Genomic DNA, 25,438 nt, shown 5'->3' with positions numbered 1-25,438 from the left:
CTACTAGGGTTGATCTCTTTATGGAGATCCCGACAGGCTCATAAAATGTAGATTGGCAACGAGAGAAGTATGCAAGGTTCATGCAGACTGCCTGTGTGTTTGTGCACGTGTGAGTTTTTGCGCGTGCTGGATTGACTTCGTGCATACCCCAGACCAGTTCGTCACTTGGCAGGCTTACAGAGCCGCTTACAGAGCCGCTTACCCCCTCTGGCCCACCAAGCAGCTGAGCCCTCTGGGTGAGAGATCCTTTCAGAGTGGAGGCAGTGGGAGGCTCACCTGCCCTCTAGCACAGGCCCAGTGTGAGTGAGATGAGACGGTGTTGTGTGTGCGTGCATGTTTCTGTCTGATGCCTTTGCCCACCGGGACTCCAAATAATAGTGAATGTGCCCGCAGGGAGTTTCCACAGGAGAAGTAGTGGGCAATGCCAGTGCCAAGTCACAGAGACTAGACGAATAAATCAGGACTGAGGAGTGATGAGAGGGAGGTGCATGAGGCTGTGCCATCAATCAGAAAGGCACCTTATGGGGAATGCCCATAAATGTGCCATGCTGCCAGGCTGAAGCACGTACTCGCGATGGCAGAGACAGGCGACGGTGGTGCTCAAAATGGAGCCTCCATTTTGGATGCCGGCACTTCACTGTCAGCTGCAGGGATTTTGGTGGACTTCCAGACAAGCAGTGAATTGACTGACAGTATATTTCAGTCAGTTCACGCCAAATTATATTCATGAAATGTGATTTTTTTTTTCTTTTTTTCTGTCACTGCTGGGCTTAATTTTCTCAGCCTTGTCTGAGCTGATTGATATATTATTTGGAATCTAGTTTATTTTAAACATAATCTGATCAATTAGACACTCTGTCTCCACTGTGTCAAAATTGAAACCCTTAGACAATTAGCAGCCATCACATTGCACATCTGTTTAAAGCTAAAATAACAAGAGTACTAGTAGGAATGTCGATCATTCTGAGTAAATGCAGATCAGCTGTTAGAAGTATGGAAAAAAGCAAAATGACAGTTCTTAGAGTTTATTTCCTTTTGTTGAGACTCTGAGTGAAGTGACCTGTTTTAGTTTTCAAGCTGAAACTTTCTCAGTCAAAATATTCATTCGCATTTTTCTGGCTCCTGCAGGGAACATTGTAGCAATCTAAAAAATCTTAAACGCCTGGCACCTCAATGTGTCTCAACTTGTACATTTTAATTTGGCAGCAAAATCAGGATGCAAGAAAAAGAAGAAAGTGAAGTGAGACGACAGAAGATGAGATTCACGGGCAGGCAAAGAGGGCAACTGCTGAGCAGGAGCAAAGTAAGCCATTTCAAGCTGCATTTTAATGTTTCACTTTAAGCAAACGATTAGGTCAGTCAAACTGTGAGGGATATTTCACACATTAAGATATTTTCATGTGGGCCTTTCAGAAACACAACAAAACTAACGATTCTGGACCAATTTGTAAATCAGTCATTATATCTTATATGCTGTGATATATTTCTCGATTTTATCTGGATTTATAATTATCATGTAAAGTATCCGAATACCCATCTATTCTACTTGCGTGCACACAGCTATGAGAACGTGCATTAATGCGGGCCTGCGTGGCATCTCGTTTGTGGAGTGTAAATCTGGGTTGCTGTCGTATCTCTGAGCCGTGCTACAGTTTGGTGTCGAGTCTGCTGACTGAGGCTGTTTGATCAGTGACTATGTGTAAACTCAGTGAAAGGAGGCACAGACTCCCTCAGTTGCTCATCTAAAGCACACACTACACAAAGTGGGATTAAGGAAAAAATAGTTAATATAAGACAGAAATTGCATATAAGTAGTAGTGTTTTCTTGACTGGAAATGTAAACCTAACTCCCCACCAACATATTGTCGCCGAATGGGGGGAAAAAACAAAACAAAACACATTGAATTTTGAAAGCATTTCGGGTCGTGAGCAAATTGTGCTGTCTTCATCATATCCTTCTTTGTCTTCTATCAAGCAGAATTTAATGTCAGCCATTTCGTTTATGGCTACATCTTTATTTATGTGATATTTCAAAAATTGATTGACTTTATCCCAGCAGTGATATATGCTTTACTGCTGCAACAGCATGCTTTATTGATGCCATAACACCATCTCCATTTCTTCTCAGTTTATAGTTTTGTGAGAAAAGTGCTCTCTCTCGCTCTCTCTCTCTCTCACTCACACTCACACACACACACACACACACACACACACATTATTTTTTGATTGTTGAACAGCAGTGAGGCCAACCAAAGAGGGCTTTTTTAGGAGGGCTTTTTGGATCAGCCAGATGATACAGATGTGTGATGCTTTTATATTAAGTCACTGCTGCCAGGTCATAAAATGAAAATAATCTGGAAAAATTGGACCAAATTCTAAATGATTTGCTCTAACAATAATCAATACCCTCACAGGCGGATGATGCTGACTTTTAAAAATCTTTCCCTGACCTTATCGCAGTGAACTCCCCGTTAGCCAAAGACACTTCACCCTCTCTGCGTGACGCTGCACTTTTGCAAAAGTATTTTTCCAAGGTCTCACCATCTCATTACCAATTCTATTCAAAGCGCTTCATGAGCTAGGCAACATTATTGTCTCTCTCTATGAGTCTGTGTTGATCCTGCCTCTTTAAGGGCAGAGGGGCTGCTGGGAAAGCTGTCGGTGAGGATGGTGGAAGAGGAAAAGGAGGAGGGTGGTGGGGGTGCGAGGGGTGGGGGTGGAGGGGGGGTGGGTGTGGAGTTGGGGGGGACGGGCCCTGCAGGACCATTTGTGCTGAAGCTCATTTGCGCAGCGACACTTAATTGGCTACAACAATTAATTAATGTGTTGGAAAGTTGGCACAAAAAGTTCATTTAAGAGGGTTTTAATAAGCAATTAGAGGAAAAGCAGCGAACAGGGGGAATTACTGGAGAGGAAAGAGAAAAGCAGAGATGGAGCGAACGTCTGGCCAGTAGGAGCGTGCACGCCCCACTGTAGCTGTGGCTGCAGTGCTTTTGTCTCTTTCACTGACCCTTCAGTTCTGAAGAGCTGCTGAATGATTAGTCGCCATTATATCTATTTCTGAAGCCTTTAGTACTGTTCTTCAGTGGACTTGAAACCCACGATGCCCTGATATTGTATACATATCAACCCCGGTGGCCCCTACTGCCCCTCCCTTCCCTACCTCTTGTCCCAGCGCCCAGTGTAAAATATCGCATGACTAATGAGTGGAGCAGGTTGGAATCCTGGGGAAGATGTCCTTGGAAGACGAATGCATTTTCAGCAGAATAATTAACTTAATTAACAAATTCACATGCATATTCATCAGCCTATTAATGTCTGCTCCGCGCTGCTTGATGAGCAATGCAATAATAACCGTTTCATTTGCATATTTGTGTTCACACTCACACCCTTCTCCAAATAATTAAAAAAAGGACTCGGAGTGTAGGAAACTCAAAAGACAAGCGAGTCACTCTGCCACACGCTGTGTCTTGCAGGCACTTTCCACCTGCAGCACACGCACAGTTGCACACGTAGGGTATATATATCTGTGGAGTGTGTGTGTTTTATCTTTGCGGCTGAATTGCTGCATGCCAGTTAAAATTGGAAGTGTGTGACAGAATCTGCCTCTCTCTGTCTGCACCTCCAGCCTCCTTCCAAAATCACCGCAACTCCTTTTCTGCTTCCTCTCTTATAGAAACTCTACTTTCCTTCCTGTTTTGTTTCCCTTTCTCTCTCTTCTTGTTATTTATTCATCCATATCAGGCTTTCCTTTAATTTATTAATTTCTTGCTTTTGAAGTTTGTGTTGTCTGCCTGTCAGTGAGTGTATGTTTTGCTCGAGAACTTGAATGCATGTGAGCGGCTGTGCGAGCATCGCTGACAGCTGTGTTAATAAAGCCGAGTTTAAAAGTAAAGGAGCAGCAAACAGGGATTATAAGAGTCAAATAAGTTTGGAATGTTCATATCCTTTTAGTTTCTCGACTCGCGTTGATGTTTTAAGGGCTTATCGTGTGTGTTTTCTTTCAAACTGGATTCGTATTCTCAGTAACAAGGATGCCGCCTGTGTGTGTGTGTGTGTGTTACTGTCAGTGGTGAAGGGTGTGAGTATCTGGGAATGACTGTGTATTTCCTGAGAGACTGTAAGCATCTCTGTCTTTCATCACTGGATGTGTATTTGTGTTTATCACTTTGGATTCAACTTGTACTGTGTGATTAATGCCCCTTGTATGTGTTTGTGAGTCCCCCTCCAATATTTCAGATGACAGTGATGTAAAAGACAAATGTGTGTGTTGCATCTAAAACATGGCTGCATGGGCATCTCTCTTTTTTGTGGGTTGGGGAGTTATTCTTAAACCAAGAAAGTAAGTGTGTGTGTGTGTGTGTGTGTGTGTGTGTGTGTGTACTGCCAGCTTGTGTGCAGACAGCAGCAGTTTGTGGAGCAAGAATTAAAAGTAGGGAGAGATGCCAAGTGAGTCTCTGGAGACAGATAGTAGGGACAGAGAGAGAAGAAAGAGGAAATAAAAACACACACACAGCACACACACCATATACAGAGCCACCTACACAAAGAAACCTAACCTTGTGGTAGCCTATTACAAAGCTTGATTTTTTTTAAATAAGAAAAGCATTTTTAAAGTGACCTGATATAAAAAAAAATTCTTTTACATTATCTTTTATCTCTGAAGTTCTGTCCTTATTAAAATAAAAGAACCGAATAAATTTAAATTCAATTTTGACTAGGCATTTCGTTCTAGGAATACAGTATGAAGAGCCAAAAACTGCAGTTCATGAAATTGCCACTTGAGGCCGGCTCTAAAAGCGAGTCACTCCCCATAATGCCTGCATTTACAGCAGAAATAAACACATTTACAACCTGGTAAAAAGTAAATAAATAAATAATGGTCCCTGTAGCTATTTTGCCCCTTTGTGACCATTTATAACTGACTGACTGTTAATAATTTTAATGCTTAAAGTTATACATGATTTAGGGTGTGGCCCAATGACCGTCACGCTCACTAGGCCACTGGCTGTGTCATGTTGATGGAGGTGTTTTCTTTTGGAATATTTTTAATGCAGATATCTGACCAATAATATAGTTTAAAGTTTAAAATATTACTAGAATTACTAGAATCCCACTCACTAAAACATTAGTGAGTGAAATTCTAGTATTTTAATTGGCTTTATTTTCTCTAAGATGTTCACATGTAGATGATACACCTTGCTTACTAACCAACCAGTGTTTATGACCCTAAAAAGAACCCCAAGAAGATGATGGAAGTTGAGGCTTCAGACTAAAAGTCTAAAAGCCACTGTGTGATTTTTTTTTTTTTTTTAAAGTTTTTTTTGGCTTTTTAACACAGTTTTATGACAAATTCTCATGTTAAAAACATGTAAAAGTGAACTTTGCCTCTTCCTTCTGGGAGTGAGTGTAATTACATAAACACGCATGGTCTGAGAAAAAAACCCACAAAGATAATAATCCATGTTCTGGTCTAGACTATAATCCTTTTCATTAGTTTCTTTTTAATCTAGATTTGCTTGAAAGCTTTATATATATTATCCATCTTTGTGGCTAAGGTTACCCCGGAGTCTGCTGAACTAATAATTTGTTGGCCGACATAAAACACACCAGTAATAAGGTATGAATACAATTAAGTCACCATAACGCCAAGTTCTGGTATACTCCAGAACAGAAAAAAAAAACTTAGCTGGCTTTTAAAGATTATAAAAAGATATTTTAAAAAAAAGCAAAACTTAATCGCTCTGACTAAGTGTTTAACCTTAACATGAACTAACCCTTAACCTTGACACTAAAATCAAATAGATCTTTGAAGTGGTGTAAAAATGTGAAGATGCAAAAGTGTCCTCGCACCAATGGTCTGCAACTCAAAGCGGTCCTCACTAAGATAGCTAAACAAGAACATACACACAGATTGAGATAGAGCTCTCACCTTTTTGTCTCCCTGTCCACTTTCTCCCTTTCCTTGTCTCATCTCTCTCTTTCTCTCTCCCAGCCTGCTGAGGTGACACCCTGTGTGCAGTGTGACACTGAGCTGTCACCTCCTACTCCCTGCATCACACCTCTGCCCCCTGCTGGGCCAACCCCGTCATGGCACCCAGACACCCAGCCAGCCTGTCCTCCGTTGTTGGCATAAAAACAGGCTGCACTGAACATCACTTTATATTCTGTCAAGCAGGCAGCCCCACAGTCGAAAAATATAGGCTCTTTATTTCTTCTTTATTTCTCTTCGTCTTAAACCCCTTTTTCATAAAATAGATGAATAGGTCTATTTTTCAATTAACTTTAAGTTCTCCTTACAAGATTTAAGATAATATCAAACAGGAAAAAACAATAAGACACTTAAAAAAAGAACTAAAATATTATAATCTCTTCTGTATCTCACCAAAAATAAGCAAAGACCAAAAGCACCAAAAAAATGTTTTATTAAGCAATAATTTATCTCTTGTGGAACCATAAAAAAGGCTAAACGTCAGGTGAAAAATGTGCATTTGGCTACTGAATAAAGACGGTCATCTCCAGCAGTAATTTTCTGTTTTCCCAACATGAAATACTTTTGACATATTTTGGATTCCAGGCATGCTCGGACATAAATCTGACAACCTCGTCACTCTGTTTTTGCCTTCTGTTGTATGGGTTTGGTGCCATATTTTAGTCGCAGTTGTAATTAAAAACAAGAGGTCAAGCTGAAATGTGAGGAAGCGGCACTCAATAATTTTTCATCTTCTGGCCTTTAAGATTAATAAAATAGAAAAAAAAAACCCCACCCTGATAATAAAATAAGTTTAAGGTCAAGCTGCTCTCAACCTGCATACTTGTGTAGCCTCTGATGAGGGGCCCAAGAAGACATAGCTTTATTTCGACAGGGTGAGGAACCACTGCACGTATATAACATTTTTAGTCATCTCTTAATTTCAAAGCTAATTTTTTCTGTAAATTCAAGTTAGTAAATTTCATTTGAATCTTCACTTTCTGTTGCAAATTGCTCTACATGCAAATATTTGGCAGTGCAGACTGTCCTGAAACACACTTGACTACTCAGACCTGGCTTTTCTGATTGAGGAGAAGAGCAATGCTATGTCACATCTGGATTGCAGTCATCATATGTCAATGAGGACTCAGTGGATTGCTAGTCACGCTCATCTGGTTGTTTTGTGTCCCGGTGTACGCTCTTATACTTTAGCTTTCTGAGTCACTAGGTGTGTGTGTCCAGCCAGGCAGGCCAGTGGCAAGCGGGGACGGAGCAATTGAGATATAGAGCATTAGTTGGTGTCAGGAGTAAATTAGAGGCCAGATCTGTTTTCTAATCAGAGCACAAGCACCGTGTTAGAGGAATTAGGGCGACAGCTGCTGGGAGCTTTTTATTCCTCTCTCTCTCAGCCAGAGACAGGCAGACCCCAGCTCAGGGACCACCTCTTTACCACAGCCACCTGTCAACACCGGTGTGTGTGTGTGTGTATGTGTGTGTGCACATGTGTGTTTCCATCCCCCCACTCGACGTGCACGCTCACATACGTATGACACACACATCCAATACCATGCGAGCTTGCACACATGCTTGCACACAGACACACAAACACCGTCTGGTACGCTGACCTCCCTCCATCTCTGAAATTAATGACAGTGCAGGTTCTATGTGCGCGTAGCCGCTCGTGGTGTGTTTATGTTTTCCGACAAGTGTGAAAGGCCCTTCTGAGATATCAAATTTAGATAAGGTGGAGTGGTGGGTGGCCTTGCATATGTCTGTTTACTATGAATACCAGAAAAGGCCTCAATGCTACGACAGCCCGTTCGTTAAACAACATCGGTTTTGCAGGCACAGAGTTATTGTAAGAATTTGACAGTGACATCACTGGCAAACAAAACAGAGCAACCATTTGTTGATCACAGTTTAGACAAAACACTAGAATTTCAAATTAAGTGTGAAGCTATAAATTAATGTACGGAAGGCATAGAAACGCAAGGCCAAAAAAAGTTACAAGTAAATGAGTATATAATTCTCCTAATTTGTGTCAAGTCTGGAGAAAGTATGTGCATTTACAAATGTTTCTTTGCTTCAGCGCAGAATAACGTAACTTAGGATGACTCCCAATTCTAAGGATGATTGATAATACCATGAATAAATACGTCGCGACTCGTGAGCTGCTTGTACTGATTTTACCCGACAGAGATCTGTTGTGGGCTGCGTTGTAGGAGGGTGAGAGGTGTAGGAGGTGGCATCGAGATTCACACAGTGTCACACACTTGCTTCGGAAATGTCACCTTTTTTCTTTTTGTTTTTTTTCTTTTTTAAACTGAATTGCTGAATCTGCAGAGTGTATAGTTGTTTTGTTCTTTCAGGTAATGCAGGATCCACTTTTGGGAAATTTGATGTAGAGCTCATTATAGCAAGCGTTGGCACAGGAAAGTAATGCAGCTTTAATTAAAATAAGTGATTATCATTTCTGTGTATTTAGTATTTCAGGATTTACATTGTAAGAAAATGCTGTCAATTAATTTATAGCAAAAAGCAGGTAGCTCAGATTGACAACACTGAACATTTATTTTACAGTCAACCTATTGTAATATACAGCAATGGTCTCTTGCTATAAATATAGCATGGTACTATGCTCTTTATAGACTTTAAGGTTTATTTTTTTACCTCCATGATAATTTTGTTACTTTAAAATAGTTTTGCACGTCTTTGCCCATATAATCTGAATTTACTTCCTTGTACTTTCTAAACTATGACAAGATGTTTTACTTTAATTCTCTCTCTCTTTTTTTTTTAAGAATAAAATTATGTAAGCCTCAACTTAAGAGTGACAAGTTATGAGGCCCTAGTCTCAAATGTTGTTGCCTTCTTGTATCCCATACAAATTAATTAATGGAACGTGCTCGTGCAATCATGTTTCTCAATATGCAGGCAAAATATACAGATAAGTAAACTTCAAAAAACTAAGGACTAAGATCAAAGCTACTTTGAGCTGTTCCCTTATTCACAAGATAACATATTAAAGGTCATCTTATCTGTTCTCTTATCTTATTCACAAGGTGTTGCCACAGCGGGTAAGCGCTACATTTTTGATTTGGTAGATTTATATGCTGAATGCCCTTCCTGACACAAACCCCAAGGGATTTGTGTCTCCTCCTGTAATCAAACCAAGGCTCTCTGGCTTGTTGGGGAAATGTGTAAACTACTACACTAGAAGCAACTAAACTAAAAAAAAAAAAAAAAGCTAAGGTAAATTTAACAAATTAAATAAATAAAAGACTTAAGTTTGATTTACATTTTGAACTGAGCAAACACTTGGTGACAACGGGAAGGAAAAACTCCCTTTTAACAGGAAGAAACCTGAATTTTAGGAGTGTTCTCGGCCATACCAGATCCCATTCCAAATAACCATCACAACACTTATTATCATGGAGTGTATGTATTTTTCACAAAAGGCATTGTGGTAACTATAATATTGCATTATTGTATGAAATATCCTGTATTTTCACATCAATTTGAAACAGTACTATGAATGAAACCAAAGATGAGAAAAATTGTTTGCGTTATTGCAAAAGACCTTTAAAACTACTGTGAAAAATCTTTAGTGTTCAATCACCAAACTCACACTTTTCTTCACTGTTATTAATTCTCAGTGTTTTTCCCCCAATTAGACACATAAAACTTACAAAAAGATTAAAAATGTAGTCTTAGGACTGTGGTTCCTGTAAGCTTTTAATACTGCAATTCCAATATACACTCCCTTTTGTATTTTGTTTTCTTTTTAATGTGTGAATTTAAAGTTTTTGGGGAGCAGTAAAAGCTTGAGTAAAGTGATATGCATGTTATTTTAAGATAAGAATGTAACTTGAATGGCAACCATCCATCCATCCAGGTTTGGGGTTGGGGGTTGGAGGCTGTCTAACTTGTCATATGTGCAGGGTACACCCTGGACAGATCACCAGTATACATAAAAATTTTCAAGTAAAACTCCAAATCATTTTCAGCATGATTACCAAGGGGTTTGAGCAAAAATAACTTCACACCCACTGCTGTTACATCACACTAAACATAACCTCAAAGTCAAGTAGACCTTCAGCTATTTATTGTGATTGGTTATTGGGTGTCCCACTCACTACACTAATACAAAATGACTCCTTAATATAATAGTAAGTTAAATAACACATTTTTGCAAAGAGAAATCTGCAAAAACAATGTAACTCACATCTCTCTCTATAACTTCACATTAGGTGTCAGTCTTGTGGCTTTGAAGGCTAATTTGCTGTTGGCTAAAGTCTAATAGGGAAACACATGCATGCATTCACCCGCACACTCACACACAATCCTCCTCTCACTCTTGCACATCCCACACATGTGCACCGCCACACAGTGTCATAAATAGACAGACAGTGCCAATCTGAGGCCTGGACACGAGCCAGCTCTGCAGCAGCTCAGTAGTTAAATTATTAACACCAACTGGGAGAGAGACAAAGAGAGGAGCAGATCAGGCAGCTCAGCAAAGAGGAGATCTGGAGAGGAGAAAAGAAGAGGTGAATCGAGACAAACTAAACATCAGAGGTGCAGAGGAGGTTTGCTGTTTAGGTTAGTGTGGTGCGTAAAGATGGATAGAGATGAGCGAAACCAAACAGGCATGCGAAGTGTAAAAATATCTCCTTGATTTCCAGTAGAGTGGGAGATTTTGGGATGAACACAGAAAACAACGGGGTCTTGGTGAGAGGAAGGTAGAGAGGTGGATGATGAGGTTTTTCATAGATGGAACTGGAATACTAATGCTGCATCAGTGTGTTGGTGTGTGTGTTTAGTAGAGTGAGGGGAGGGGAAAAGAGATGGAGAGAGATCTGGGGATGTTGGTTCTGATCCAGAGAGTTAATGTTGCGCTCATTGATGGATAGAGTGCCAGGAATGAGGCTCCATACTCACACAAGATGGATGGAGCACTGCTCTCTCTCCTTCTCTCGCTGCTCTATAGTTTAATGCCTCTCATCTTATTTATTCCTCTTTTTCAAAGATAAACAGTAATCAGAGAGCCCTGCCACCAGGAGCAGCGGCATGCGTATTGGAAAAGAGGCTTTACCTCTGTGTCGAGGCATCCTGTATTGTGTCCATCCTATTAACTAAATGTAAAACGCATCACCAAAATCACCAAAGACTCAGTGATGGTATCCAAATTTACTGACATATATTGTAACAGACGACAAGATCAGCATCCTGCTTGGATTTCTATATATTTGTAGAAATTATCTGTAAACTCTCTCTAAAAAAAAAAAAGACATTTTGAATTAGAAGATCGAGTCCTGAATGCATGTGAGAGAATGGTGTATGTGGCTTATACAACCAAAAAAAAGTAAACTCCAAGTTAAAAAGTGTTTGGCTAAGTGTGAACAAGTGACTTGTGAATGTGAATGCATGCTCAGCAAGATGAAAAAACAAAAAACAACAACAAAAACCAAATGTGAAGTACAACCGAGTGTTTTGTATTGGGCGTGCATACATGGATGTACAGATGCATCTACAGAACGTGTGTTGTTTTTATTTAGCTTGCCTCCTTTGGCCATAAAGCCCCCACCACTTTCATCGTAAATACACAAAAACACACACTTTCCCCAGTTTCCTCCTTTATGGCGGGGGCATCGGGGGGTGAAGTGATCTGTGCGAAAGCCTCCTGTTCTATGCGCCGCGCGGCTGAGGCAGAGGGGGATTGTGGGTAGCTGCTGTCTGCAGGGGTGTGTTGGGTGGGGGGGAGCGGGGGTAGAGGAGAGGGGGGGTTGCCGGGGCGGGCGGCAGCAGATGGCGTGCCACACTGTGAGGGCCGTCGGCTGGCATCCAGAGGAGGAGGAAGAGGAGGGAGAAGATAGGAGGTGGGGTGGAGGTGAAATGGAAGATGGGGGGGGGGGGGGGAAGAGGGGGGGGGGGGGGGGGTACAGGGATTGGAGGGGCACTGCTCCCAAAGTGCCAGCAGGCATCAGGAGAGACAGAGAGAGAGACAGAGGTGAGGGGCTTTGGTGGGAGACAGGCTGGTAGACAGGCAGACTGGAGGGAACCCAGAGACCCTGAGATTAGTGGTTAAGCAGGGCTTGGGAGCATGATTTCATTGCTAATTGCATTCACTGAAGAAGAACCAAAACGACAGATTTGTCTTTGAACCCTAATTCACTAGTGACTTTTGACCTTTTCCACTTCCATACAGTGTCGCCCAGTGCCCACCACTGAGGGGGATTAGCACACAGGACCAAGCAGAGGTCCTCCTTTGGCATATTGTTGTCTGAGGATTGCCACCAATCTAGCATGAGGTTGGCATGTGGAGGGCATCGGGTTGGCATATGTACTGTGAGGAGTTGACACAGGGTCTGGTCTGATGTGACATAAGTTTGGCAGGCTTGGCATCAAGGTGGCACAAGACTGGCACCGGGTTAGTGAGGGGTGCCGAATGGATAGTGTCTGTCAAAGAGGTTACAGATGGGTCTGTGCAGTCTCATTGCTTTATGTGTCTACCTCTGACCCAGACAGGCAACTGATAAACAGAGTTTTACATCCTATATTAAACATAAACTTAATTAACTTGCATTGCTATAAGTGAATGCCATTGTACTTCTGTATGTAAAGTCATCTGAAAGCATGCAGCTCCTGCTACATAATTTGCTAATGTTACTTATTATCTGCATTGCATTGTCATTTAATTTCTAAAAATTTATACTTTTTAAACTGCAATATAATAAACAATTGCTGGACTGTTAGTTAAATTGAGTTTAGAGAAGAGTTTTCTGCTCTGAAATATAGTCAGTTAGTTGTGTATGGTGTTATTAAAGTTATTAGTAAAGGTAGTGGCATTGCAAACGTATACCGTACTTGATAAAATTCATTTTGCACCACTGCCTTCGCTCAGAGCTGTTTGTGTTTACGCTTTGAAACTCGAGTCGCTCTCGCTCAGGAGATGGCACACAGGACCTAAATATTTCATTTCAAAAATTTCATTTCGCATTCATACGTGCACATGGTGCTCTACTGCTAACCCACATCTCACTCAGACCTCTTCAAATCTGTGCTAGAAAACTGTACTAAATGCAGTCAGGCTTAATAGCTGGGACACACTCTTGGGTCATTCAGGTTGCCCTACTTGGTTTTGTACGTTATCCTGCTTCATCTGCCAACTGTAGCCTTATCCACTGCTGGATTAAGGAAAACAAAAAATTAACAATGCAAACCTGTAACGTGCATTTTAGTTTTTGATCAAGGCCGTTGAACTTGAGATGTAATTTGGGTCACAGTCCTGGGAGTGGAGGAGATGTAGCAGTTTTTGGAGGTGAATGGGTCTCTCTTTGTATTCACTGTGAACGCCTCCCATTACCTGAAAGTATTGTTGAAAATGAGTCTCTGTCTTCTTCTAATTAAGGTGCGGGTAACAACCAGCACCTTCAGCAGAGCATGCACATATGAAGACAGACATAAACAGTCAACACACACAAGCATGCGTGCACACGTACACAGAGAACTCACAACCCGCTGCTGCTACCACAGAGAAGGGTTGAACAGATGTTGAGGAATTTAAGATGCAAAAGGGAACTGGGACTCCCCCGCACACACACCCACCCTGTGCCCCACCTTTCTGTACCCCCTCCTTCACATAGGCACACACACACTCGCACAACCAGTTTTGCACTTTAACACACACACAAATCTACATAAATTACACCTAAAACTTGAACATACATCATCCTCGACTCTTCTCCTTTTGAAAAGATTTGTGTGGATGTACACACATGCACATATGTGCACAAGTGCATGCACAAAAGCAGACACAAGCACACATGCGTGCATGCATTGTGGCCCACATCCCCCTCCAGGCTGGCCCTGCTCAAAAGGGGCACCATGTGGCACTCTATTCCCTCTGGCAAGAGACACTAACTCTGCCAGCTTTGCATTGTCCTCTGCCCACTGGAGAGCACGCGCCCAAACCACGGACCCTCTATGTCTTTACCCCCATTTCTCCTTCTCTTTCTCTCTCACTTCCATTGCCTTTCCTCTTGTTCATCGCATGCAAACTGAGATAGATGTCGTTTACCTGCTTTTGCTCTCCCAAGTGCACAGAAACTCAAGATGAATATGTGTGTTTGTGCTGAGACTCTGCTGGGAAATCTTTCCCTCGTGCTTCATTGTTTGCCTTTGTGTCCCACCAACTTTCCAACCTTCATCCAAGAGAAATAGTAAATATCACTTTAAAAGTGCTTTGTTAATGTTGATTGGTTTGGCCTCATTCAAATAAAATATAATTAATATACCCCAGAAATTCAACAAGTATCCAGCTGCCTGTCTGGTTAACATTTTTTTCTTTATATTATATCTCTCAACAATTAATTAGTTGGACCCTTGATTCATTGATTCATAGTGCATGCAAAGATCTAAATGTTGGTGTGAAAGGGAACTCTAAATGAATAGATAAGTGCAGTCATGTATAAAAAGTGGCAGTGCTGGGACATTGTTATGTTAAGTAAAGCTTTGTGACGTCCCATTAGTACTGGTTAGATCCTGATCACTGCATAAGGATCGCATTGTATTATAGTCTGTTTGTCTGGATTCTATTTGAAGTGGGTTCCTTGTATCAACACATATTACGAGGACATATTAAAGAATCTGTGTTACAGATCTGAAGTAATACAATGGAGAAGAATACAAATGATTTAAAATCGTATGAAATTAATTGCACTATTTACAGAGGAAAGTTTATATTTGACACTTTGCGGGGTATACAAACTTTACTTTTGTTCTTAGCCCTAAATAAAAGGCCATCCGTGCAAAAGTCATATAAACGATGCTTTGATTTCTCTTTCCTTTTCTTCCGGTCCCTCAGAGGGAAGTGGTTCTGTCCCTCTTTTCCACCACACAGCTGCTCTGAGGAGAGAGGGGCTCCACGAGGCTCTGGGTAGCCTTAGCTCTCTGTGCTTGGGTGAGAATTAGACAGCTTTAGTGCTTGCCTTGCCTGCTAATCCCTTAATCTGGCGATGCTGAGGAGGAAGGCTTTAGAGAAGAGATGGTGTGTCAGTCCATGTCTTCACATCTCTCTTGGCACACTCAGGCACATGGAAAAGTTTGCAGTTGAGAGTTGTGCATTGCTTTCATGAATTAGGCATGCTATTCTGTGTGATGTGTGTCATCTAGAAATTGTTCAAACATTGAATTTAGCAGCGCAAAATGTATTAATGTATTGCTTTGCCTTTGTATAAATGTAGAAATAGAGAAGATGATTTGTCATCCCAGGTAACAAATACATTTCTCAAATTTAAAACTATGTTTTAAACGCACACTGTTTCTTCATTGTGTTGCTCTTAAACACGCTGTACTTATTTCTTTTATCTAATTTTAGTCAGTGAACACAGCACTTCATAATCACAATTCAAGGTGATTTAATCTGATTTAATTCACTGTGATTTGGGCAGGGATAGCTCAATAGGTAGAGTGGTGGCCCCATGATCGGAAGATCGGGGGTTCGATTCCCTAAACAACTACCCTGAGGTACCCCTGAGCAAGGTACTGTTCCTAAATACTGCTCCCCGTGCGCTCAATGGCTGCCTGCTGCTTCACTGAGTGAATGGGTTAAATGCAGAGAGGAATTTCTCCACGGGGTTCAATAAAGTATAATTTAAGGTGTTAAGGTGACAAACTTGTTAGCCAAGAATTAGCGTTCATTTAAAAGTCGCATTTTGGACTTTGTAAATTTGAATGGATACTTACTCTCTTTTAACTCTTTCTTTGGTCTCCTTTAACCTTTGAGGGGTTTTTTTTGTTTTTTTGATAAATGCAGAGATGTTTAAATATATATATATATATATATTGTAATGATTGTGAAGGCACATGTTTGAAATAAAAATGAACTGAACTGAATATATCCTGTGTATTTGTCTATGTTTAGTGGCAGGCAGGTCAGTGGGTTTTTAGAGGTTTTTTCCACTTGGAACAGCTGCTTGCTCTAGCTGAAAACAACATTATCAGAGTAATGTTTAAAATAAAAACATCAAAGTTATAGGCCACTCGGCTAACAATGAGCTACAAGTTGCTTTAAACCTCTTAAAACCTGAAGAGATTCCGATAATATTTTCTCTGGACTCATCACAGTGCGGTACCGCTTTCATATCGGAATTTAAAACAATGTAAAAATATCAGCTCTACACACCTAAATGAATGGGCACAAGCTTAGCTTCATTTTAAGTGTTTGGGAAGTAGGAGCATAAATAAATCAGTACCCATAAATTGAGCATCTCTTGTAGAGAGAAGAAAAAATCCTCAGCTCAATCAAAAACAAACATTTTCAAAACACAGTGCTGTGCGATATTAAAGTATTAGTTCTAAAACCCAGAGCTGATAAACACTTTATACATTTAATATCTCGCAGAGCCACTGAGCTTTATTTTGGCACAAATAATTTTTAATTGGCATTGATGACTTGCATTGGGGTCCCTTTGTATTTTGCTATGTTTCAGTGCTTTTTCTGCCTTTCCAAAATGCGCTCACAGAGCAGTTCTACAGATTTACAACATACTGGTGTACAGGGTTCAGTGCAGCATAGATGCCTGTTTGTGTCACTGCACACACTGGAAACAGACACAGAAGCTGAACTATTAGAGTTCCAATGTGTAAATCAAAGCATGTTAATAAATTCAAACTTTGAGAAAATGCTTTTAAAGTGAAAGAACCTGGTGATTAACTCCTGATTAGTGAGTGGTTAAATTCTAGTTGTGCTAATGGCCTATGAATAACAAAGCGTTCCGACATGTTAACATTGTCATGAATGCAATAACACAGAGGGACAGCCTGGTACTGATTGTGCAACCACACGGTAATGAATGGCTAATGTGCTGGTACAGAAGAGATGTTAATGCCATCCTAATTCGCTTTTGCTCAGAGCAAGGCGTTGCATCCTGAGCCTGTTAATCTGAACCCTTTAAACCTTTAATCTGGCAGTCTTTTACATACACGCAGACACACACACACAAAGGCATGACAGCCAACCTGTCATTGCCTTGTAAAAGCACATACCTGCCACACCTCTCTCAGGCTCCCTCTCTTTCTCAGAGACACATGTGACATATTGAGTGCCTGCAGCGAGATTCTTCCCCATGAGTGGCATTCCAGAGCAGGCTGTCCCAGGGGAGCATGAGAGTGGAGCTGGGCGTGGGGGCAGTTGAGGCTGTCGTCAGAGGGAGTGCAGTGCAGGGACCTTGTTGATGCAAAAGTCTGGAATGTTGTTGGTCTGCGCTCTCGGTCAAGTGTTTTGACTACATGAGCAGCAGAACAGATTGGCCTGAGCTGACCAGCAACGATGTGTCCCATTGGACGGATAATAGGTAATCCCCACCAGCAGAAAAAAAAGGTCCACAATCAGCCTCATACTAGCCATGTAAAACTAACACATCACATCATAATCTAAGGACATTGTGCTTTGGAGCCAATTTAGTCAAGTTTAAGACGAGAACAAGTTAACAGACGAAAATATAAAATTACAAGTGATGCTCTTAAAATCAGAACATTAAAAACAAGATGTCAGATGATAGGTAGAAAATCAAAAATTTTTTCCTTTTCCTCACAGCTGTGGACACAAAACACCTTCAGAAATATTCCGTGCAGCAGCTGGAAATCAAATCATTCAACACTTTTCCAGTTAAATACACTAAAAAGGGAGTAACCTTCTTGTTGAACTGTGTGTATCAGTTGCAGTGCTGTGTTCTCTGTAGCTTCAACAGACATTTGTGATTTTGTCTGAAAAGAATGAAGCTTATTTTAAGTAATGTGGAATGTAGAAGCATCTTTGTGTATTGCAACTTGTATTCACTATACATCACTTTCCTTTATCCTGCCTGCAGCAGACACGTGCGCGTGCAGATTTCTAGGCCTTTCCACTGCGTTTTGTTGACTGTGTCTTTCTTCTTAATTAGATCAGAATGGGAGACTTTATTGCGTGAGGTTAGACACTGTGTGTGTATGTTTTTGTGTATGTGTGTGTTTGTGCATTTTTGTAACATATTATGTTATAATTTTCCCTCTTTCTCTCCCTTCGTCCTCACTCATCTCCTTTTTTTCTGTCTGTCTGTCGGTTAATATTTCATTTGCTTTGTCGTCTTCTCAGGCTGGTACATTAACCAGCGGTGCCAGCCGAGCTCACTGCTTGTGGCTGGCTGTATAAAAATAAACACACTCTAGTTGTAATGAACAGATGTCACAGAATTTAAACGTGCACCCCACTCCTCCCCCCACCTCCCTCCTTCTCCTCAGCACACACAAACACACTTCACCCTCCTCTCCCACCTCTCCTCATCCTCCTTCTCATTCTTGCTCATGCATAAAGGCGCACATGCACGCACACACTGCATGCACGTGCGTTATACACTCCTGTGTCCACTTGTACTGAGAAATACAAAGAGCACTTGTTCACGTGAATGTTTATTGAACATACACACAAACTCTTATACGTGCGTTCCCATGTGAGCGTTTCCTGGCAGAGGTTCATGCATGGCAGACACTGTGCTGCTCTGCTGGTCTCTTCATTGCTTTCTCTGTCTCTATTTGCTTCTCTCTTCTCCCTCCCTCTCTGTCTGTCTGTCTGTGTATCTGTTAGTCTCACAGCAGACTAACACTGCGGTCATTTTACAGACTATTTTCATAAGGTCCTCCCATTCACTTTGCAGAACCAGCCTGTCATCCCACAATCCCCGGCGGCATCATCAGAACCCATTTTGGTACTGTGAAGAAGGGATGAACACAATGACTGTGTGTGTATATGTGTGTCCATCCCCCTTGTCACTCCCGCTCTTTTTCCCACTGAGCGCGTGCCAGCTCTCTGTGTTTCCTGGCTGGCAGGACCGAAGGAGAGACGATTGTTCTGCACCTACCCAGAGACCCTTCCTTGCCAAGCCTGGGATGAAATCCTTTCTATAGCGCTAACTCCTCACAGTCGGGCGCCTCACAGCAAAACGCACACCATCACTTCTCCAGGTGGGAGGGTGATACCATGTCAGAAGTCAAGCAGATACACAGAAGTCTGTTTTACACGCTGCAAAAACATGTTTTTCTTTCTTTTTGCAAGTCAATTGTTCCTGTTTAAAAAATGTTCCCACCTTTAAATAAGAGCATTATTTTTGCTTTAGAAACTAAATAATGTTTTGTTGATTGCGTGGAATGATCTGGTTTGTTTCAGGGTGGTCCAATGTTATTATAAACATTACATGAAATGTTCTTTAATTCTTATAAAAAAATTCTTACTGAAATGTTCTCATTATCTTTACCTCTTTTAGTTTCCCCTCATTTCATTGCACTGTTTTTAGTTCAAGGACTTTGTCCCACCAAAATCTCTGAGTTTAATTATTTCAATGATGGCACATCAAATTTGCATTTCAGACCCAACAATGAATTTCAATTACTTAATCAAGACAAGCTATATCAAAAGGTTGGTTTTTTTTTTAATCTAAATTATTGTTAACTGAATACTGCACTGAAAAAAAAAAAAACAACCAAAAAACAAGTAGGTATTTTTGGCTTGCATCAAGGTCAAAGTTAGGGGGCAGTTTATTAATCCATAAAAATGGGATTTGCAGTGCTTCTTTCTAATAAATCAAAGCTGATGATCATAGGCAAGCATAGAAGAAAAAGGTGTTTATCACCCTGTGATGAGCCAGAAGGCTACTCTAAAGTTCTTGCTTCAAGTTTGGAAGAGCTGAGGAAATTAATGGTGATGGACAGAGCAGGTCATCCTCTGATGGCAGAAGAGGCGGGCGAATGGAGATTAAAGGTGACTGAGAGAAGCGGAGTAGATGAAGGGATGAAGGAAAAGGGAGAGATGAAAGGGAAAGGGGAGAGGTACGGAGGTCGTCCGGGGGGTGATCAGTGAGGTGGATGCGATGCCATCTGACAGGTCCAGCTGGGAGACTGCCCGCCCCCCAGCGCTGCAAACTGGTCAATATGGAGGCCAATTACTGCTGCCCATGTGACCAGGGCATCATCCAACCCTATCATAACACACACGCACGCACATGCACGCGTACACATGCCATCTGTGTAGACCAGCAACGAACCCCAACCCCCTCTGATCCAGTTGCGTCCCTGCGCACGCTTCTACTTAACCTCCTAAACAGGAGGCCAGCCACGCCCACCCCCCGGAACCTCCTGAGCATACCGGAACTGGGCCATGGTAAGGATGTGATACAGGTCAAGAAGAGTTTCTGTACTCAAATTACGTGAACAAACATTTCTGTTCAGGTAGCCATCCTATGCGTCAACATCTTGCACCGCAGAAACCCCGGAAAAAAGCACCTGGCCACCCGCCAAGGTCCTGAAACCTACCTGGCTCTCACCCTGATCTCCACCTCTGTTTTTTGGGGCGGTTTTTTTGCACCCCTGGCAGTTTATCCCTGCCCATTTTACCCTCCAACCTCCTATCACCCCTTTCCCCTCCACCTTACTTCCTCCTCCCCCCACCCACCTCTTTTTCCCTTGGCAGAACCTCCAGCAGTAGCACACTCTCAGTTTAGCTTCTGCCTCGTCTCCTGCCCCACTGCCCGTACTCCGCCGTGCCCCATTGTGCGATAACAAACAGATGTTGTGGAATTTCCTCTGAACGAACTGCCAGTGACAGGCCTGCACCCTTGTCTGGCAGTGTGAGGGGCGGGGGTGCGCACTGGCACAGAGTTTGGCAAAAGGGTTGGCCGATTGTTTCCTCAGTCTGTACACATGTGGAACATTTCAGTTTTTCAGCGCTGCTGCGTGCGCGCAGGTGCCAGAGAAGTTAATGTAAACACCGGTGTGTGTGTGTGTACTTTCCTCATTCTTCCTCTTTTTGTTTATAAATTATTAAATCTCTCTCTCTCTCTCTCTCTCTCTCTCTCTCTCTCTCTCTCTCTCTCTCTACACACACACACACACACACACACACACACACACACACACACACACACACACAGAGTTGTATATTTCTCTGTCTCCCTGTCTGTGTCCCCTTTAACTGACTCATTTTGTTTTCAGTCACTGACAGATTGCGACAGCTCACAATCTCTTGAACAGATCATTTCCCCCCCATCGACTTTTAATTCGCAGCGCTTTTATCCCCCCTCATATCTTTTTGCACATATTCTTAACTGATATCTGCATTTAGCAAAACACTCGATTATTATTTTAGCTAGACGTTAATTGGAATTCACACCATAGTACTTGTGACATTTTGATAATCGCACTATTGACTGTTATGTCGGACAAACACTCTAGATTTTTTCCCCCTACCAAGTTGAGTGAGAAAACGAGTGGGCATGAACATGATAATTTAAACAGCGAGATTCATTCACTCACTTTTCATCCTGAGTGGAGCACGGAGTGTCACTGGAAGTTTTTTTTTCTTAAGTCAGACTAGCTAAATGATTTTTTTGTAAATGCAACTTAGTTTTTATTTACGATATCACCACAAATTATACATTAAATGATTTAATCACAGAAAAGAACAAATGTTCGCAGAAATTCATAAACTCTATAAGAAAAACACTTGTGAATTCCTCATCTCTTTTCTTTTTTATTGACGAGAGCTGTATATATTTATATTGAAAATATTTCTCAGTTTGACCTTATTGCACACTCCTCTATGAGCTTATTGTGTCACAACCTCTCTTTCCCTCTACACGCACTTAGCGCTCATGCAGAGGCCTGTAATCGTTCCATGGAACTAAAAGCATAAATGCGTTCACTGCATGACTAACAGTGGCAAGTTAGTAGACCAGAGGTTGCCAATCTAACTGATTTGCTCTTTTTCCTTCAAAGCTAAAACCTTTTGCAAGCTGCCTGCGATTTTTAAAATCAACTACTACTACTTTCTTTCAAATTTGGCTGTTGCGTGTGTCTGTATGTGTGCCATCAGCCTAATTTGTTGCAAGGTAACCGCATGTGAGGGCTTTCAACACCCGCAGTTAAATTCCAAGGATGCAACACAACCTTCTTGCAATGCATGAGCTCGTGTACTACATAACATTAGAGAGAAATATGCATATTCATAGACCAACTCTTCACAGAAATGCCTTACTGCTGTGTATCTGCGTGAGTTGTGTGTACGATGTGTGTGTGTGTGTGTGTGTGTGTGTGTGTGTGTGTGTGTGTGTGTGTGTGTGTGTGTGTGTGTGTTTTGCGAAGGGTTACTCGGGATGAGCGCTCTCGTTTTTAAACGTCCTGGATAATGAACAGATGCTGCAAAAATTAGGAAAGAAACATCGACTCCTCCCAGCAGTGCCACTTTGGCCCGGTGAACTGGCACACTGGCGCACACACTGGGTTGTCCTCTCCGGAGCTCCTGGTGCTGCTGCTGGGGAACATTAAGGGACTTGGCACGGCTTTCCTCCGCCAGCCTGCCAGCCTCTCACTCTTTCACTCTCACCGGACTGTGGAGGAAGAGGAGGTGGTGATGGTGGTGTCGGGGGTTCGGGGAGTATTTTGATAGATGCCCTCTCCCACTGCTGGCTGGAGTCACTTTTAGATTGGCTCCTCCAGAAATCCATGCAGACTCTTCTTTTTATTTATTTTTTCTGCTGATGAGGCCAAAAAGAACATAGGGGCACAAAAGTGTTAACACAAAAAAGCAGAGTGGGCCTCAGAGTTTTATGTGGGAGGAGGTTTAAAGCAAATAATCCGAAACAACAGTGTCTGATTATCGGTTTGATTCCCACCAGGGACTGTCACTGCACCCATGAGTTGAGCTTCTATAAATATAAGTATTTTTTTAAATATATTGATCAATCTTCAATGATATTTATCACATAAAACAACATACTGTTATTACAGAAGAATTTACAGACTACTTGAGGATCAGTAAAAATATATGCCGTCAATATGTCCGAACTACAAAACGTGTAACGATATTTTTTTCCCTGTTACAGGTATGTTCTCGACGAAAAACTCATCTTTTTTCAAGCTTTTCAAGGCATTATAATTTTTATATTCCACATGACGATATCTTCCTCTTTTGGGGAAGAGAGAGATAAAAATGGCAATTTTCATAACTTAGTTTTCACAATAAAACACTCATTTTATTTTTAAATGATGTGAATCGTCGTTAGATCAATACCCAGTAAAGACGTCGAGGTTAATAAGTTGAATATATACGTTTAATTAAGAAAGTGCTGATTTTTTTTTCTCTTTTTTGACGGAAACTGCTGTAAGTAAAAATTGTTTTTTTTTATTGGTGCATGTTTTACACAGAACATTATTACATTCTCACATAACTTGTGGTGTGTCGCATTCATCCAAACCTTAAGCATTGACATCAGCAGATTAAATTCGTGGGAACACACAGATTTACCGAATTGACAGGAAATGATCAGCAAGTTGTTCCAGAAAAAAATACATGATTCCAACATTTCAAAGCAACATTTTAAACATCAATATAATTAAAACATTCTCCGCTCCCAAAACATCTGATTTATTTTAAAAAGCCGTGGAACAATCTGAGTTTTACTTTTTGATATATTTATATAATTATTTGTTTTCTCTTCGGTGTTGATGTTGCGTACCATCACCCGCCACTCAGGTCCTGTGTGTGTCATTACAGCAGTGAGCACCCACCACATTTTGGGGGAGCATATGGGTTGCAGGGCAGAGCTCCAAACCCAGCCGGGGTCGCAACGGCTGCCCCTTGCACTGATTTTTCTCCCTTTAAATAATATATACATAAATTAAAGGTGGTTAAATTGGTTTTTAGAAGTTATGTTAGTCAGACTTCTCCTCTGTGATAACTTGATGTGTGTGATAGGGAGAATTTACATCTCATATATCCACCTGAATCAATTCAAACACCTGATGAATAAGCCTATATATTCATATTGCCATATTACTGAAGTGTTTAAATGTTTTCAGATGTGTTAAAGTTTGAAGAAGGGAACTTTTAGGAAAGGAAAGGGAACTGATTATACATCAGCATGAATATGTTAATGAATAGTCTTTAAAATAATATTGTTTTAACAAATATTTGGATTTTAGCTGGTGTCACGGCTGCATTGCTTCCGTTGCGTCAGGATCGCAAAGTGTGTGTGTGGGTTTTCTTTTTTTACACAATTATAAATATGAAGGCATTTGAAACAAACAGGCCTAATGCTTATGTATCAATGATGTAAAGAGTATTTAAGCGATCGAAATAATGTGATGATTAACAGAAGAGGTGTTTATGTGTTTTCCTTTTGGTGTTGGAACTTTAGACTTCTGAATGAGCGATGGAATATTCTGGTGCAAAAGAAAAGGACATACACAACGTGTTTGTTTCCTAAAAATCTAAAAAATCACTCCCAAAATGGAGCCCTTTATGTTCTGCATGGCGTTAAGCTTCACACTGCATGGACCAAACACCAGGTGTAAGAGCTGTCCGAGGTGCTGAAAGAGACTTCTTTCTTCCTTCTTTCTGGTCAAGAAAGTGTGAAGGAGACTCCATGATGCTGTTAATTGCAGCGCTTAGCATAATTTAATCTGTATTTTGTGAGTGTGTGTGTGTGTGTGTGTGTGTGTGTGTGTGTGTGTGTGTGTGTGTTCACCACGGTGTCCAGGTTCTATTCATCTTGTAGATTCTCCCTTAAGCCAAATGTCCGCAGTACATCTGTTGACGTCCTGAGATACATTCAAATCTTTCCATGCATTTTTAAAGGCGGAGACCTTCGCCAGGCAAAAACGACGCACTGGCACCATTTTAGTCAATCTAGAAAGATGGCAACACCGATCTCTCCCTCCTGCCCTATTTTATCCGATAAAAGCCCCGAGGCTTGGAGGAACTCCTGCAGGTTGTGGCACGAGGCCCGGTCAGGCTCATAATATCCAAAAGGAGTGATGCAGGCTATGCACTTTTTTTCCTTATAAATTAAAGTCATTTTAATTCGAGATGTGGTCTGTAGGGATATAAAACGCATGTAGATGTCCAAAGACTTAAAAAGGAATCAATTTGCACAGTCTCGTTAATCGTCGTTTTATTGTACCACACAGTTTATTGAATACAAAGTTAAAAGACTTGAGTCTTTTCAAAAAAATAAAGCAATAATAATATTAATAAAATAAATAAATTAAAATAACGAAAGAGCAAAAAAAACAAAACAATGGTCAGCAACACAGTGTTCCCTTCATTTCCGGACACTATTAACATTAATTAGAAAACAATACAATAAATACGTGCAATAATAATAATAATAATAATAATAATAATAATAATAATAATGATAATGATAATAGTGAAGTGTTTAGCATAGCAGATTGCAAATAGAAAATATGGAACCAAAAATTTGATTTGAAAATAAAATACAGTGCAATGGCTCACTTAGAAGAGCAACGGTAATATGTATGAATAGAAGTAGAAAATTAAATAAGAAAAAGTCCGATTCCAATGTCATTTATTTATTTATTTGTTTTTATTTTTTTGTTTATTTATGTTTTTATTTTAAAGTTGAACATTGTGGC

At 41.0% G+C, this 25,438-nt stretch overlaps 1 protein-coding gene across 2 annotated transcripts in view; it reads left to right on the top strand.

Moving 5' to 3' along the window:
* cdk12 (cyclin-dependent kinase 12) overlaps positions 1–19,795 on the top strand; it is a 34,731-nt gene extending 14,936 nt beyond the window's left edge. The window contains exons 15-16 of one of the 2 annotated variants that reach the window (XR_006054111.1): positions 1,207–1,303; positions 18,667–19,795. The gene's annotated coding sequence lies outside the window, so the exon portion shown is untranslated. Of the gene's footprint in view, positions 1–1,206; positions 2,683–18,666 lie in introns of those variants that run through there. The other variant, XR_006054110.1, reaches the window with a different exon arrangement.
* Positions 19,796–25,438: the final 5,643 nt, after the last annotated feature.

This window comes from Haplochromis burtoni, unplaced genomic scaffold, assembly GCF_018398535.1.
Source record: "Haplochromis burtoni strain Fernald_Lab_line unplaced genomic scaffold, NCSU_Asbu1 Contig_21, whole genome shotgun sequence".
In the NCBI taxonomy this organism is placed as follows: domain Eukaryota; kingdom Metazoa; phylum Chordata; class Actinopteri; order Cichliformes; family Cichlidae; genus Haplochromis; species Haplochromis burtoni.
This window is presented reverse-complemented; position numbering and strand designations above follow the sequence as displayed.